We start from the raw sequence: 14,340 nt of genomic DNA, 5'->3' as shown, positions 1-14,340 counted from the left end.
AAATTTAGATATCCATATACTGTTTGTAAGATCAATAGAAAAATAATATGTAAAAACAAGGACATTTTCTTATTTTTAATATCCATATATTATCTTGAAATATTAGTAGATAAAAAATTGTAAAATTTACAGAAAATAGTGTCTAAAAGTCAATAATATTTAAGTAAATGCATAATTAAAACTCAAATAATGATTAAAAAATAAGGATATATAAATTAATTATATTTCAAAATCATATTTATTATATTAATAATATATAATTTATAATAAATAATATATTAACAAAAAAAATAATGTGTAAAAAACAAAGATATTTAAGTTAATTAATAATTGTTGCACAAATATTTATATTAGTAATAATAGAATATATTAATAGCAAAAATAAAGTACATTATGCAACTTTTTTTATCTTAAGTATTGATATACTATCTTGTAAGATTAATAGAAAAATAGCATGTATTAAATATGTTAGTAGGAAAAACTCAAATAATAAAGGGAGAAAATAATAAATAGTTGCTAAATACACAAAATATGAAAGTGTACAACAAAAAAAATAGTGTGTAAAAACAAAAAAAAAAGTTTAATTCACAACTGTTACTCATATAAGATTAATAGAAAAATAGTGTTAAATATATTTTGTAAGAAAAACTCAAATAAGAAAATGAGCAAATACTAAATAGTAAATACACAAAATATGAAAGAGGACAACAAAAAAATAGTGTTTAAAAAAAATATATAAGTTAATTCGTAATTATTATTCATATATTTATAATCATAATATAATTGATCATAGATAGATCATTCATAGCATTATAGCAAAAATAAATCACATTATACAACTTTTGTATTTTAAATATTCATATAATATATTGTAAGATTAATAGAAAAATAGTGTGAATTAAATAAGTTAAAGACATTTTTTTAGGAATAACTCAAATAAGAAAATGATCAAATAATAAATAATATATGTGAAAGTGGACAACAAAAGAACGGTGTGTAAAATAATATTTAAAATAGTAATAGATAATAGACTATATAATAGATAGATTTTAAGTATTCATATACTTTACGAAAAAGTATTATAAAATTAGTATCTCACATGTTTGTTCATATGTGAATTATATAATCAAATAAAATAAATTAGAAAATCATGGTGAAAAAGTACTTTAAAAATATTAAGAGTATTTTAATTTTTTATTTGAAAGAATTCATAGTACAACTTTAAAATAAATAAGTTAATTGAAAAGTCACATAAATAAATAATTGAGAAAAAAACACATTAATTACATAATAATGAAAAAGGGTAGTCATGTAAATTCACAATGAAACTGTAATAGCTCGGTTCCATTTTACAAGATTAAGAGACTTAACTGTGCTTAAGGAATTAATTAAGGGACTAAATTTCAAAATAGATTCGGGTGAGATCGGACCGTCCGATCTAGGAACGGAGCGTCCGAACTCCTCCAGTTAGGTGTTATGTTGGAGTTGACAAGTGGCACGGATCGGACCGTCCGATCTGGAGATTGAAACATCCGATGTGTTGGCGGAACAGGTGCTAACAAGATTGTGACACGTGGCAGGTGCATGAAGATCGGACCGTCCGATCAAGGCCTATAAATAAGGTCCAAATTCCTCATTTTGAAATGCTAATTCTTAACGTCTCCTTGACTCATGTTAGCTCGATTTTAAGAGCTTTTGGGTAATATTATTTTAAGAGTTGGAGTAGGTAGTAGTTTTTATATAACGGACATTTTCCGTAGTAGTATCCAGGCGGTGAAGCTCTGGCAAGGTGTCTAGGAGTCATAGCGAGGTTGTGCCCAGGATCTGGGGCATGCGACATCTGTGGGCTGACGACGGATGAAGGTATGGTTTTGGCTCCTTAGAGGAAATAGGAAGTATGATTTAGTTTAATTAATTCTTTTAGAGCATGATAGGTGATGTTTGACATGCTAGATAATACATGGTATTTATGTATTATAGTGCTGCATGGTAGGCTTGGACCTAGAGGAGAGCTTCTAAGATCTGACTTAGTAAGGTACGAAAGTATTATTCGAGATATTCAGATTGAGTATGCATATATTATGTGTTTGCATGTATTATGTGATTGCATGATTTATATGATACAACATGTCATGACTGTATGTTACGTACATGAGCATATTGATTTCATATCCTTGAGATATCCTGTAGTAGTAGGGCGCTCATCCTACGAGTCGTGGATGTTTGGATACGTAAGTCTTGTGTTAGGTCACCGTTATGAGCTATATACCCTGGGCCCGGTCTATGAGCTAGTTTCATGACTTGAGTGTCTTGGTACCCAATTCATTTGCATACATGCACATATGATAGTGTATACTCATACTCTCATACTGAGCATGTCAGGATCACTTCCAGTTATTTTTCTGTTGTTTGGATACCCCATTCAATGGGGCAGTTGTAGGTAGTTCTCTTGAGTACAGGGAGGTCAGGTGGTGACCAAGGCTGGATGGCAGAGTTGACCACTAGGTTTTGCTTTTATGTTATTATTTATTTAAAGTTCCGCATTTTCTCTGATTAAGATTACTTATTGATTAATTGTATGCTTAAGCTTCTGATTAGTAGGTGATTATGTTGCGGGTCACTACATTTATGGTATCAGATCATGCAACAAGATTCTTTGGGACATGGTATTGATTTTGTGTTATCCTTTGTAAGATTACGAGTTGGATTCAATGACGATAGCAGTATCAGGATTGGGAATAGCAGGATATCTAGGATATTCCAGGATCGTCATTGTCATGGTTGGCAGCAGAAGTTCGTATTATGTGGATCCCAGTAGGATGGAGTTGGAAGAGAAGATCCAGTTTTCAACGTCAGGCGCTTTTCAGGGTTTAATGGAATGTGTGACACGTAGTCATCCATTTGACTTCGAGCAAGGATGCCACCCCAAAAGACTCTTCACTAGTAGTTGGAGAGATTGTCAGAAAAATATTGTCTCATCTACCAGATAATGAACTCAACAATATTGGAAGGATCCGATAGATTTGCGAGATTTAATCTTTTAGATATTGTGAGGAAGAAGGTCTGCTGCATTGATGCTTTTGTGTAACAGACGGGAAACCTCATGTTCAAATCAGTAGACAGAATGAAAGATTTCCGCACTTAGTTAGATTGTAAGATTTCAGTTGTATTGGGTTTTAAATATTGTATTATGTTTCGTTGTAAACAGTATTTCAGTTATTTGATGTACTTATTTATTGTTGTATGGTACATCTTTCAGTGTAATCTTTCGATTAAGTTATGTTAGTACATGGGATTGATTAAAGATTGTATTAGAACCTGGATTAGTGGTTAAAGTATTGTACATCCTTGAGATTAACTTGGTTATATTGAACATGCAAAGGATTGATCATTTGTTTAAATGTGTAATTAGGATTAAATTATGCATGTTTTCAGTTGAAAAATTCTAGATGTATTTACTAGAATGTTCTATCGAGACTTAGTGTCTTCCAGGGATGATGTGTATCATCAAGGGCATAATGAGAAATTATACTAAGTACTGTGGACAGTGTGAATAGATGATTAGACTGAGATGGGAGAGCGACCCTAGGTTTGTACTACTCTAGAAGTCTCTCATGTTTTCAGATGGTGTCTGGAAGTTTTTCTTGCTTCATATTGTTATTCGGGGGGGGGGGGGGGGAGGCTACCTTAGTCTAGTATTTTGCAACAGACAAAGTGAAAGTATAATGATATTAAAAGTATCTCGTGAAGATTTATAGATTCGATATCCAAGGTAATTTGTTATAATCTGATTTCTTCAGTGATGTATATATCAAGAAATTATGTGGTCAAAACAGTCTTGGAAGGGATTTAATCCAAGAGTTAGTTGAATTGGTATTCAACAGGATTGAATTGTCAGATGTTGCAGACTCGGGATTAGAGTTGTGCTTCCAAACAAAAAATGGGATTTTTGTCCGGATAGGATTTATCAGAGAATCAGGGATGATTTATGCTAGGATGCTGATGACTGTTGGGTTTTGAGATGGTATAGTAAGTGCGACCTTATGCCGGTGTACTCTGGAAGGATTTTTCTGTTCCAGTTTGGCATTATAGGGAAGACTTACCTCAGTCTCAATGTATGCACAGTCATAGCAACAGGTATAACTATCAGGAGGATATTCAAAATTTATTGAGTCTTCTAAAGATTATTCTTGATGTTGGGATAATGTCAAGGTATGTGATGAGTTACCGTCTGACTCCGTCGGAGATATAGATTTTAGTTTCCGTTGATAGATTAGTCTTGGAAAGAATTCCTTGAAAAGTGTTTATTCTGGACGGATGGTTTTCGCACGTGATACTAAGAGAGAACCAAGAAGTTTGACCAGTATTGTCTGATTCTATCAAAGATACAGCTAGTGATCAGGGTCTTGATTATCTTTATAATTTGGGATTCTAAGTAATGGATTTACTTAGGACACCAAGATGACATATACTGGGAGACGTTAATTGTGATCAAGGCTAGACATGGTAGAATATTTTTCCAATGTTGCTCTGGAAGTCTTTTTGCACTTCAGAGAGTGATGGAAAAATTTACCAAGTTTAGAGATCATTGCAACAGTTACGTTAAAGTATAACTTAATGTCAGTTGATAACGTTGAATATATACTTGATCTTATTGATGGATAAAAATATGATGGGATAAGTGATTCCTGACTAGGAAAATTTTGCATCAGAAGAGTCTGGGATCTATCAAATGATTGATCTAGTTAGTGTTTGATGGATGTCATGAACCTGCTAAGTTACAATATGGATTTGGCAGTATGAAAATTCACTTGGGCAGTGAAAGTTGAGCACTTAGGTGTTCATGTTTGTTTTAAAATAGTTAGTTAGACTGGTACAAGATTAGTACCTAGTGACGTAACGCCCGAAATTATAATTATGTGATTTCGCATGCATAATTAGGAAGAATAATTAATTTAAAATTAAGAAAAGAGGAGTTAAATAATTTTATGTGATATTATGTGAATTATTTGCATGATTTAAATTTTATTTTTGCATTTAAACCGTCATTGTGAAATTTATGGCTTTTTAAGAAAAGTAAATTTTCGATCGCGTTCACGGGACTGTGGACGGATGAGATAGAGATTTTCATCCAAAATTTTTATCAATGTTTTCAAGGGTCCTAAATAATTATTTTAAGACTTAATTTATAGAAAAATAGGAATTTTATATGTATATGTTATTAGAAACCCATTTTTCACCTATTTAAGATGTTTTAAGATCTTTTAGTACACTTTTAAAAATGATGCATTATTTTGGACGAAACTTTAGTAAAATATTGTCAAATTTAGCATTTCAAAATATCATTTTTTTTAGGCTATGATTGAAGCCACTTGTCCAACACAATTGAAGGCACTAGACCCATACTCTTTAATATTTCCTTATCTACCTTCCATCATTCACCTTTCCCTTCTCTCCTTGTTCCTTAGTGCATACATATATCCATCACTTAGCAGCAGAATACTCACCTCATACACACATCACACGCCCCTTAAAGATTCTTGAAAGATTTTAGAGTCGTTCGTCCCGGTGAGCCCGATATGCGTCGATATCGCATTTTTATTGAAATATTTACCAAGACATATTTGAATTCTCTCTTTTCTCACCATTTAAGTTCTATTATTCTTCTTTCATCATGAAATATTTAATAATATATGTTGGATATGGCTTAGATATGATATTTGCATTATTATGTTGAGCAGATTCGTTTTCTTAACTCTTCAAGTTTTTCCTCACGTTTTTCTTGCGTGAAACGTTCAAGGTCTGTTGGTTCTTGGTTAATAGGTGTCTTAGGATCCCTAGAAGTTAGATTGGTCGAATTTTTAAGGTGTAATAGGCTGAAACCACAACTTTCTTCTACTGATGCACAACTCGCGCAGTGCAAGGTTTCTGTGGAATGCAGGCTTGTTCTCCTTCCTCCGGCCATGGTTTGAGGTGAGATTGGTTGAATTGGAACCCTATAGATGTTGGATAAGATTGAGAAGTGGTTTCATGGTCATTGGTGGTCGGAGCAGGCCGTACAATCAAAAATACGGCAGTTGCTCCTATCTGCGCGCGAGCTGGGAACAGCTATATTGCGAGGCTTCCTTATCCTTCTTCATGGGTTTTATTTATTTGGATTAAATAATTAATTAAGTAAGTCTAATAATTTTTATGGGCTTAGATCCCATGAAAATTATTTGGGCCAGTTTTGGTAAATTGGTCTCATTGGGCCAGTCTAGGTTGTTAATGAGCTTGGGTATCACTAATGGGACAGAAATGTCTTAATGAGCTTAAATAAATTATTTGGGCTAAATTTAAGTTAATGGGCTGAAGATGAGTTATTGGGCCAGTCTAGAAGCTTCTGGGCCTAAGTCTAAGAAGTCAGCAGCCTGAACCAATCCATGAAAAATATGCATGATTCGTAAATATATATTTAATTATTGCATAAATATTTTAAGTATGAAAAAGTAGTATTTTTATATTTATATAATTAATTAATTAAATATATATTTACGGGTAATATTTAATGAAATAAGATCAAAAAAAATTTTATGTATATGTGTGATGCTGGGCATGAAAAATATTTTAAGGGAGTTGAAGTGGGTGTGTGATAACATACGGGATTGGAAATGGGATGCCTAAGCCCGGAGACCTTTCCATATGACATGAGACTGTGGATCGGGATACTGGGGCCCAATTTCCTTTCCATACAACTATGATTATGATTGCCTACGGATCCGGGGTCAGACTGGTGAAGGGGCCAAGAGGTGGAGATCCCACCGCCACGTACATTGGTTTTAGATTGATCAATCGACATGACACGTCACAAAGCATGGATATAACCTTCAGAGTTTTTAATTTATGATATGCCCTAATTATGATGCATGATGATTATGTTATGAGTATGTATGATATGTTATGAGATGATCATGAGTTATGTATTTTAGGACATGCATGTATATATATTATTTATTATGTATCATGCATGTATTATATGTTGCATCATTTTTTATTCATGTTGTTATTATGAGATAGAGAGTGCTGAGCCCCTAGGCTCACAAGACTTAAATGATGCAGGTGAGCAGGTATACTATGATGTAGAGAACTTAGCCTCGACTGGTGGTGAGGATGTATGAGCTCCCGGCGGTTGGCTAGCCCGTGACCTACGCTCGAGTTTATGTTTTCAGTGGTTTTCATGAATACTATTTTTTTGCACAAGTTTTATGATTTATTTATAGGTTTATGGATTTTTATGTGGAGGATTTTATGAGTGTTAAGTGATGTTAATTTATGCATGGAATTATGGATTTTTAAAGATATTTTATTTGCAAGTAAAATATTGGGATTTTTTTATGTAGAATATTTTTATGGAAATTTATTTATTTTTAAAAAAATATTTAAGAAATTATTTATTTAATATATGTATATGTGTACACGTTTTATTACATATATTATATTAAGTTTTTAGTTATTTATGTTTTTATTATTTTAAAAAAAATTAGTAGTAGTTGGATGAGTCGTTTCAGTTGGTATCAGAGCAAGGTCCTTGGAGGATACTATTCTGCTACGTGGAGCACAAAAGTTGCACTACCAGTTAGTAAGTTTTCATGTTTTAATTTTTTTTATGAATGTGGCTTAGAATTTATGCTTTAATGAATTATGTTACAAAAAAAAAAATTAAGATACTTAGTTTTGCATTGCGATCACGTGAGAGATTTATGGAAATTGCAGTATGGCTCCCAGAAGAGAGACTCTGGAAAATAATACCGATGATGCCAACTGAGAGAGAGAAGGAGCTCGTGGAAATCCACCTCCGCCACCTCAGATTACTTCGTTTGAGAGAGCCAATGTGGATATGTTGGTTGGGATTACAAGGTTGCTTGAGCACAAGACTACACAGCCAAGGAAGTCCCATGAAGAGGACGTGGTAGAGAGATTCAAGAAGCAGGGACCTAAGGAATTTAGCGGTAATACTGACCCACTTGTTGCCGAGGAGTGGATCCATTCTCTAGATACCATTTTTTCATACATGGGGATCACTGATGCTGATAAAGTTAGGTGCGCTATCTTCATGCTGAAGGAAGATGCAGCGTTGTGGTGGGAAGGAGCAGTGATTTGGGTGGACTTGGCTACCTTGACATTGGAAGATCTTAATAGAATGTTCTTCGAGAAGTATTTCACCGTTGAGGAACATGGACGACTGATTCGGGAGTTTATGAGTCTCCGTCAGGGAGACAAATATGTTGCTGAGTACGTGAAGCAGTTTTAGCGGGGATGTCATTTCAAACCTTTGATCGCGAATGATGAGCAGGAAAGATTGAGGCACTTCACAGATGGATTGAGACCTGACATTAAGCATGATGTGGCGAACTATTAGGCGGCGGTAAACAGGGCGTTGAGATCTGAATAGGGGAGGAAGGAGATGCATGCAGCTTATCAGCATAAAAGGCAGCCACAACATTTCTTCAGAGGTCAGTCTTCCCAGCCGGCAAAGAAGCAGTTCAACGGGCCGACTAAGGGCCCGAATCACCCTAGACCACAGTAGAAACCACAGGGTCAGCAGAGGCCACAACAGAGAGGGGCAGCCGCCCCGAATCCCATAGTTATACCCTTGTGCAAGGCGTGTCATAAGCCACATTTGGGGCAGTGTATGGCTGGTTCGGGAGTGTGCTACAAGTGAAAGTTGCCAGGGCATATTGTGATGAACTTCCCTAATGTGAAGAACATTGCAGGCCATGTGTATGTCTTGCGGGATGAGGAGACGAATCCAGATACATCGTTGATCACGGGTAATCCTTACCTATGTCTTTAATATTCAATGATTTGGATGATTAATTAGAAATTGCATGAATAATTTTGTGACTATTGGTTTTGGACATAATTGACTTCACATGAGTAGTATAAGGGGATTTCTAAAATTTTTGTTAATAGTATGCTTAAGGGAAATGATATAAATTATGAGTTTAATTAACTATTTTTTTAAGTTTGTGTGTTCGTTGGGAAATTTTTTTTGAGTACAGGGAAGATTCTCATTAGAGGTAATGATACGTATGCGTTGAAAGATTCAGGACCTTTGCATTCGTATTAGGCGGGTAGGCATCATACCTGAAGATGTTAATACGGACTATGATATTACATTGCCATCTGGCGAAATTCTTACTACCTCTAGTGTACTCAATGGGGTGGAGTTCGAGCTTCAAGGGAATTTGATTAGAGCCGTTCTAGTGGTTCTACCGATGTCATGATTTGATCTCATTCTTGGCATGGATTGGTTATCAGTTAATGGAGCTTTGATATATTTTCGAAGGCGGTCAGTTTCAGTGAGTTCGTCGGAAAAATATTCTTTTATATTCCTTACAGCTCAGAGCAGCGGTGATTCGCATGTCATATCTTATGTGCGTGCGAAGAAGTTATTGCGGAAGGGTTGCCATGGCTTTCTTGAGATTTTAGTAGTTGCAGACGATGAGCCGTCTTCTAGATCTATTGCAGAGGTTGAGGTTGTTCGTGAGTTTTTGGATGTCTTTTCGGATGATGTAGTAGGCGTGCCACCAGTCAGAGAGGTGGAGTTCAGCATTGAGCTGTTGTCGGGTACTTTGCCTATCTCTAAGGCATCGTATCGTCTTCTCCCACAGAGATGAAAGAGTTGAGGGATCAGATACAGGAGCTTCTAGAGAAGGGATTTATTTGCCTCAGTGTGTCACCTTGGGGTGCACCGGTCTTATTTGTGAAGAAGAAAGACGGCAGCATGAGACTTTGTATTGACTATCGAGAACTGAACAGAGTCACCGTGAAGAATAAGTATCCACTGCCGAGGATAGAAGATTTATTTGATCAGTTGCAGGGAGCTTCGGTGTTTTCTAAGATCGATCTGCGATTGGGTTATGACCAACTTTGAGTTAGAGAGGAGGATGTGTCCAAGACTGCTTTTCGAACAAGTTATGGGCATTACGAGTTTATGGTATGCCATTTGGACTGACTAATTCTCTAGCGGTTTTCATGAATCTCATGAACCATGTCTTTAGGCCGTATCTTGATCAGTTCGTCATTGTATTCATAGACGATATTTTGATATATTCGAGAAGCTTGGAGGAGCATAGACAGCATTTGCAGATAGCTTTGCAGACTTTGAGAGAGCAGAAGTTGTATGCGAAATTCAACAAGTGTGAGTTTTGGATCGATCAGGTGGCATTATTGGGCCACATTGTTTCTAAGGAGGGCATAGCAGTGGATCCATCGAAAGTCGAGGTTGTCCAAAATTGGGGGATTCCGAAGAATGCTTCCGAGATACGCAGCTTCTTGGGTTTAGCCGGTTATTATCGGAAGTTCATCGAGGGTTTCTCTTCTATAGCAGTACCCTTGACATCACTTACCAAGAAGAATGCCAAGTATGTTTGGAGTCCCAAGGGTCAGAGGAGCTTTGATCAGCTTAAGGAGACACTTACTTCTGCACCGGTGTTGGCGATGCCAGTGGATCATAAGGAGTTTGTTGTGTATATAGATGCGTCTAAGATTGGCTTAGGCATTGTTCTTATACATAATGGTAAGGTGATTGCCTATGCATCGAGACAGTTGAAGAATCATGAGAAGAACTATCTGACGCATGATTTAGAGATTGCAGCTGTTGTGTTTGCGCTTAAGATATGGAGACATTACTTGTACGGTGAGAAATTCCAGATTTTCACTGATCACAAGAGATTCAAGTTTTTCTTCACTCAGAAGGAGTTGAATATGAGACAACACCAGTGGTTGGAGTTAGTGAAGGATTATGATTGCGACATTAGCTACCACACGGGTAAATCTAATGTAGTGGCCGATACGTTGAGTTGGAAGACTTCAATGTTAACTTGTATTTCAGTTCAGAAACCTCTACAGGCTGAGATTTAGTGTAAAGTCCAAAAATCCATTAAACTTGCTCACGATTATTTAAACATAAATTTTTAATGATTTTATGCCTTAAATTGTTTAAGTTATGATTTAATGATTATGATTTCTTGATTATGTTTATCTTACATTTAACAATTTTGATTAAGTAAATGATTCCAGGTAGATTTCGATTCTGGACTCGCGGGATGAGGCTAACCTAGGAACGAGATAATAGAGTACATTTTTACGAGTATTTTAAGTATGATATTGTTACATTTTTATAAACGAGTCAAAAGATAGAATTTTTATCAAACGAGTCGAGATGTGTTTCTTTGACTACATTTTAAGCAATCAATACACGATGTGCATTAATTATGAAAACTACACTTAACAACCTTATACCCTACATGTTAGTGATTCCCTTGACATATTCTATCAGACTTCTTCATTATCCTCCTCTCCCTTACACGTTTTTCTCCTCCCCCTCCCTATTCATCATCTCCTTCATCAAATCCTTCAAGATTCAAGTGAGTTTTAGGTACCAGTTTTTAGTTCGTCCAAGGTTTAGCTCATCTCCGAAGTTCCGGATCAACTCCTCCTCCATTCAAGGCAAGTTTTTAAAGAAATTTTAAACCACCATTCAAGATATATGTATTTTGATATGAAAATTCTGATTTATGTAATGTTTATTCATGATTTTTAAGAGTTCAAGATCATGGTTTATGTTTGATTGAAATCGTGAAACTTAAGTCGTTCTTGATGTTTCTTTGAGTATGATCGAGATTTTAATGATGATTTTAAATTCTTTATGTGTTCTTGAGATTTTAAGAAATGTTTTATGAAAAACTTATAGCATAAGTAGTAGAAAATCTCATATTTTGAAGTTTTAAGTTAAAGCTTTGAAATGTGTTATGTGTTTGGTTGTTCCGAATTTGCAGCACTTGTTGCAATTTTGAAGATAAAGACTAGTGTACTGATCCAAATGATATGAGGCTTACTTTGTCTGAAAGCTAGTTAAATGTCTACAACTTTAATTTTTTGGGTTTTGTCCAAATCATTTTGGAAGTTTGTCCAAAGTCGCCCCAAAATGTATCAATTGGTTTGGTTTTCCTGCACTGACACATCTTGGGAGAATGAGCATAACATTTTACTCAAAACTTCAATTAAGGTCTAATTTAGATAATTGGAAAGCCAAGATCCAGGGCTACAACGTTTATGTTTACCACTTTTCCTAATTCTGGGTGCAAGAACTCGAAATAGCAGTGTGCATGCATAGCAACTGCAGTGCAGCAAAATTGTCAATGCGCAAGTATAGCGCCCCAACACTTCTCTGTCAGCGCTGGAGCGCTGTAGCTTCGAATTAATTTTCTTAAGTTTTTATTTTTGAGTCCTTAATTCATGGTTATGATCTTTTAAGGCTTCTAAAATATATTTAAGAGTTTCTATGCAAAAAGTTTCAAGTTTTAAGTCAAGAACGAAAAGAACGACTTACGTGGACCGATTACATTATGTGATGCATGTACATGTCTAAGTTTCTTTCATGAAACCTATGTTCAATATGAAAGTATGATTTTTATCATTTATTACATGCATGAAGTTATCGAGTAAAGTTTTATGTTCGTGAAACAAAAGTTAAGATGGAAATTATGATGTTTCAATGATGCTTCATGATGAATGAAATGATATGTTGATGAAATGAATAATGATGAAGCATGAATGAATAATGTTATGTTGAATTATGAAGATATAATATGTTGATGCATGAAAATATTTTGATGTCTTATGTGTCTTTGTGGTGGCAATACGGGAACGGTACTCCGGTTTGGGCTCCGGAGGGGCCCTCCCAAATACGGCTCAATGTACGGGTTAGGTCCTCCGGGATGAGCTCCGGAGGGGCCTCCGAAAATGAAAGAACGAATGTTACGAGGCATAATGCCATATGATTGTTGATCAACAAGAAAATATGAATGTGCCAATTATGACGGTTGCCACAATTTCGCATAATTCGTCACCAAATGATAAGCTTATGTTATGTTATGTTAAGTTTAAATGATTATTGAAATCTCATGATTTTTACTGCATACTCTTGATGAGTCTTTAGACTCACTATACTTGAATGATGCAGGTAATGAGGATGACATTTATGCATATGTCGATGAGTTCAATGCCGGGCATGAAGAAGAGCAAGGAGTCGGACCGGCGGGCGATGCATGAGTGTGTTATGTGTTGAGAGTGTTTGTGTCAAGTTAATGAACTAAATGTTGTTATGTTGATTGAAGAAAATACGCTTTATGTTTCAAACTGTTATGATTTGGTTTGTAAACTATTCTGAAATGTTTTAAGTAAGGTTTGATGTATGCATACATCTTTCAAAAATTTTCTTTTCCGAACTAGTTTTAACGTCATGTTAGTTTGTAACATCTTCATCGGTTGAGGGTGTTACATTTAGAGGTTTGTAACGACCCACTGTATCAAGACTAGTCTTTTCAGCGTGCTTATGTCCTCACTCACACGCACCCTGAGAAACTTCCCAGGGGGTCACCCATCCTATAATTTTCCCCAAGTCAAGCACGCTTAACTTTGGAGTTCTTATGTGATGAGCTTCCGAAAAGAAGATGCACCTTCTTGATATGAGCAGTACATATGAAATCTTTTAAACCCTCCTCAACTATGTAGTCCCATACCTACACTGTCTCAGAATCCCCTCTCATTCCGGCACGGGATCGGTTCATTCATGTCACCCGTCGCCCATTCTTTGGTGGGGTTTCCATCTTTCAGGTATTAACCACCCATATTGCGGACCATGTACCGCCCTAGGACTTTTTGGCTCCGGGTGTCACATGCCCACCAGCTTCCGCTTGGTTCGTCCCCGAACCACACCGTACTGGGAGAGGCCAGGCTTTGATACCATTTGTAACGACCCACTGTATCAAGACTAGTCTTTTCAGCGTGCTTATGTCCTCACTCACACGCACCCTGAGAAACTTCCCAGGGGGTCACCCATCCTATAATTTTCCCCAAGTCAAGCACGCTTAACTTTGGAGTTCTTATGTGATGAGCTTCCGAAAAGAAGATGCACCTTCTTGATATGAGCAGTACATATGAAATCTTTTAAGCCCTCCTCAACTATGTAGTCCCATACCTACACTGTCTCAGAATCCCCTCTCATTCCGGCACGGGATCGGTTCATTCATGTCACCCAATGAAACATCCTAGAACTTCTAGTAAATTAAATTTTTTTTTTTTTTTTTTTTTAAAACTCTCTGATAATAAAATAATGAATATAAATATATATATATATATATATGCCCATACATATATATATAATACTTAAAAATAACTTTACTTAATTTAATATAAATTTACACATTAAACATAAATAATAACGGAAGTACATGCATGCAAATAAATACCTAACATTAATTACTAAATAATAATACATAAGATTGTCATAAT

The 14,340-nt window shown here is 35.6% G+C and overlaps 1 long non-coding RNA gene across 1 annotated transcript; it reads left to right on the top strand.

The window, feature by feature from the left end:
• The first annotated feature begins 5,436 nt into the window (after nucleotides 1–5,436).
• LOC140876035 (uncharacterized) lies at nucleotides 5,437–13,218 on the top strand. Its single transcript, XR_012148645.1, has 3 exons — nucleotides 5,437–5,568; nucleotides 7,099–7,618; nucleotides 13,010–13,218. It is a non-coding gene; the product is annotated as an uncharacterized lncRNA (long non-coding RNA).
• The last annotated feature ends 1,122 nt before the right edge of the window (nucleotides 13,219–14,340 follow it).

Source organism: Henckelia pumila, chromosome 1 (genome assembly GCF_033568475.1).
Source record: "Henckelia pumila isolate YLH828 chromosome 1, ASM3356847v2, whole genome shotgun sequence".
Taxonomy (NCBI): domain Eukaryota; kingdom Viridiplantae; phylum Streptophyta; class Magnoliopsida; order Lamiales; family Gesneriaceae; genus Henckelia; species Henckelia pumila.
The sequence above is the reverse complement of the archived record's forward strand: the minus strand, read 5'-3'. Positions and strand labels throughout refer to the sequence as shown.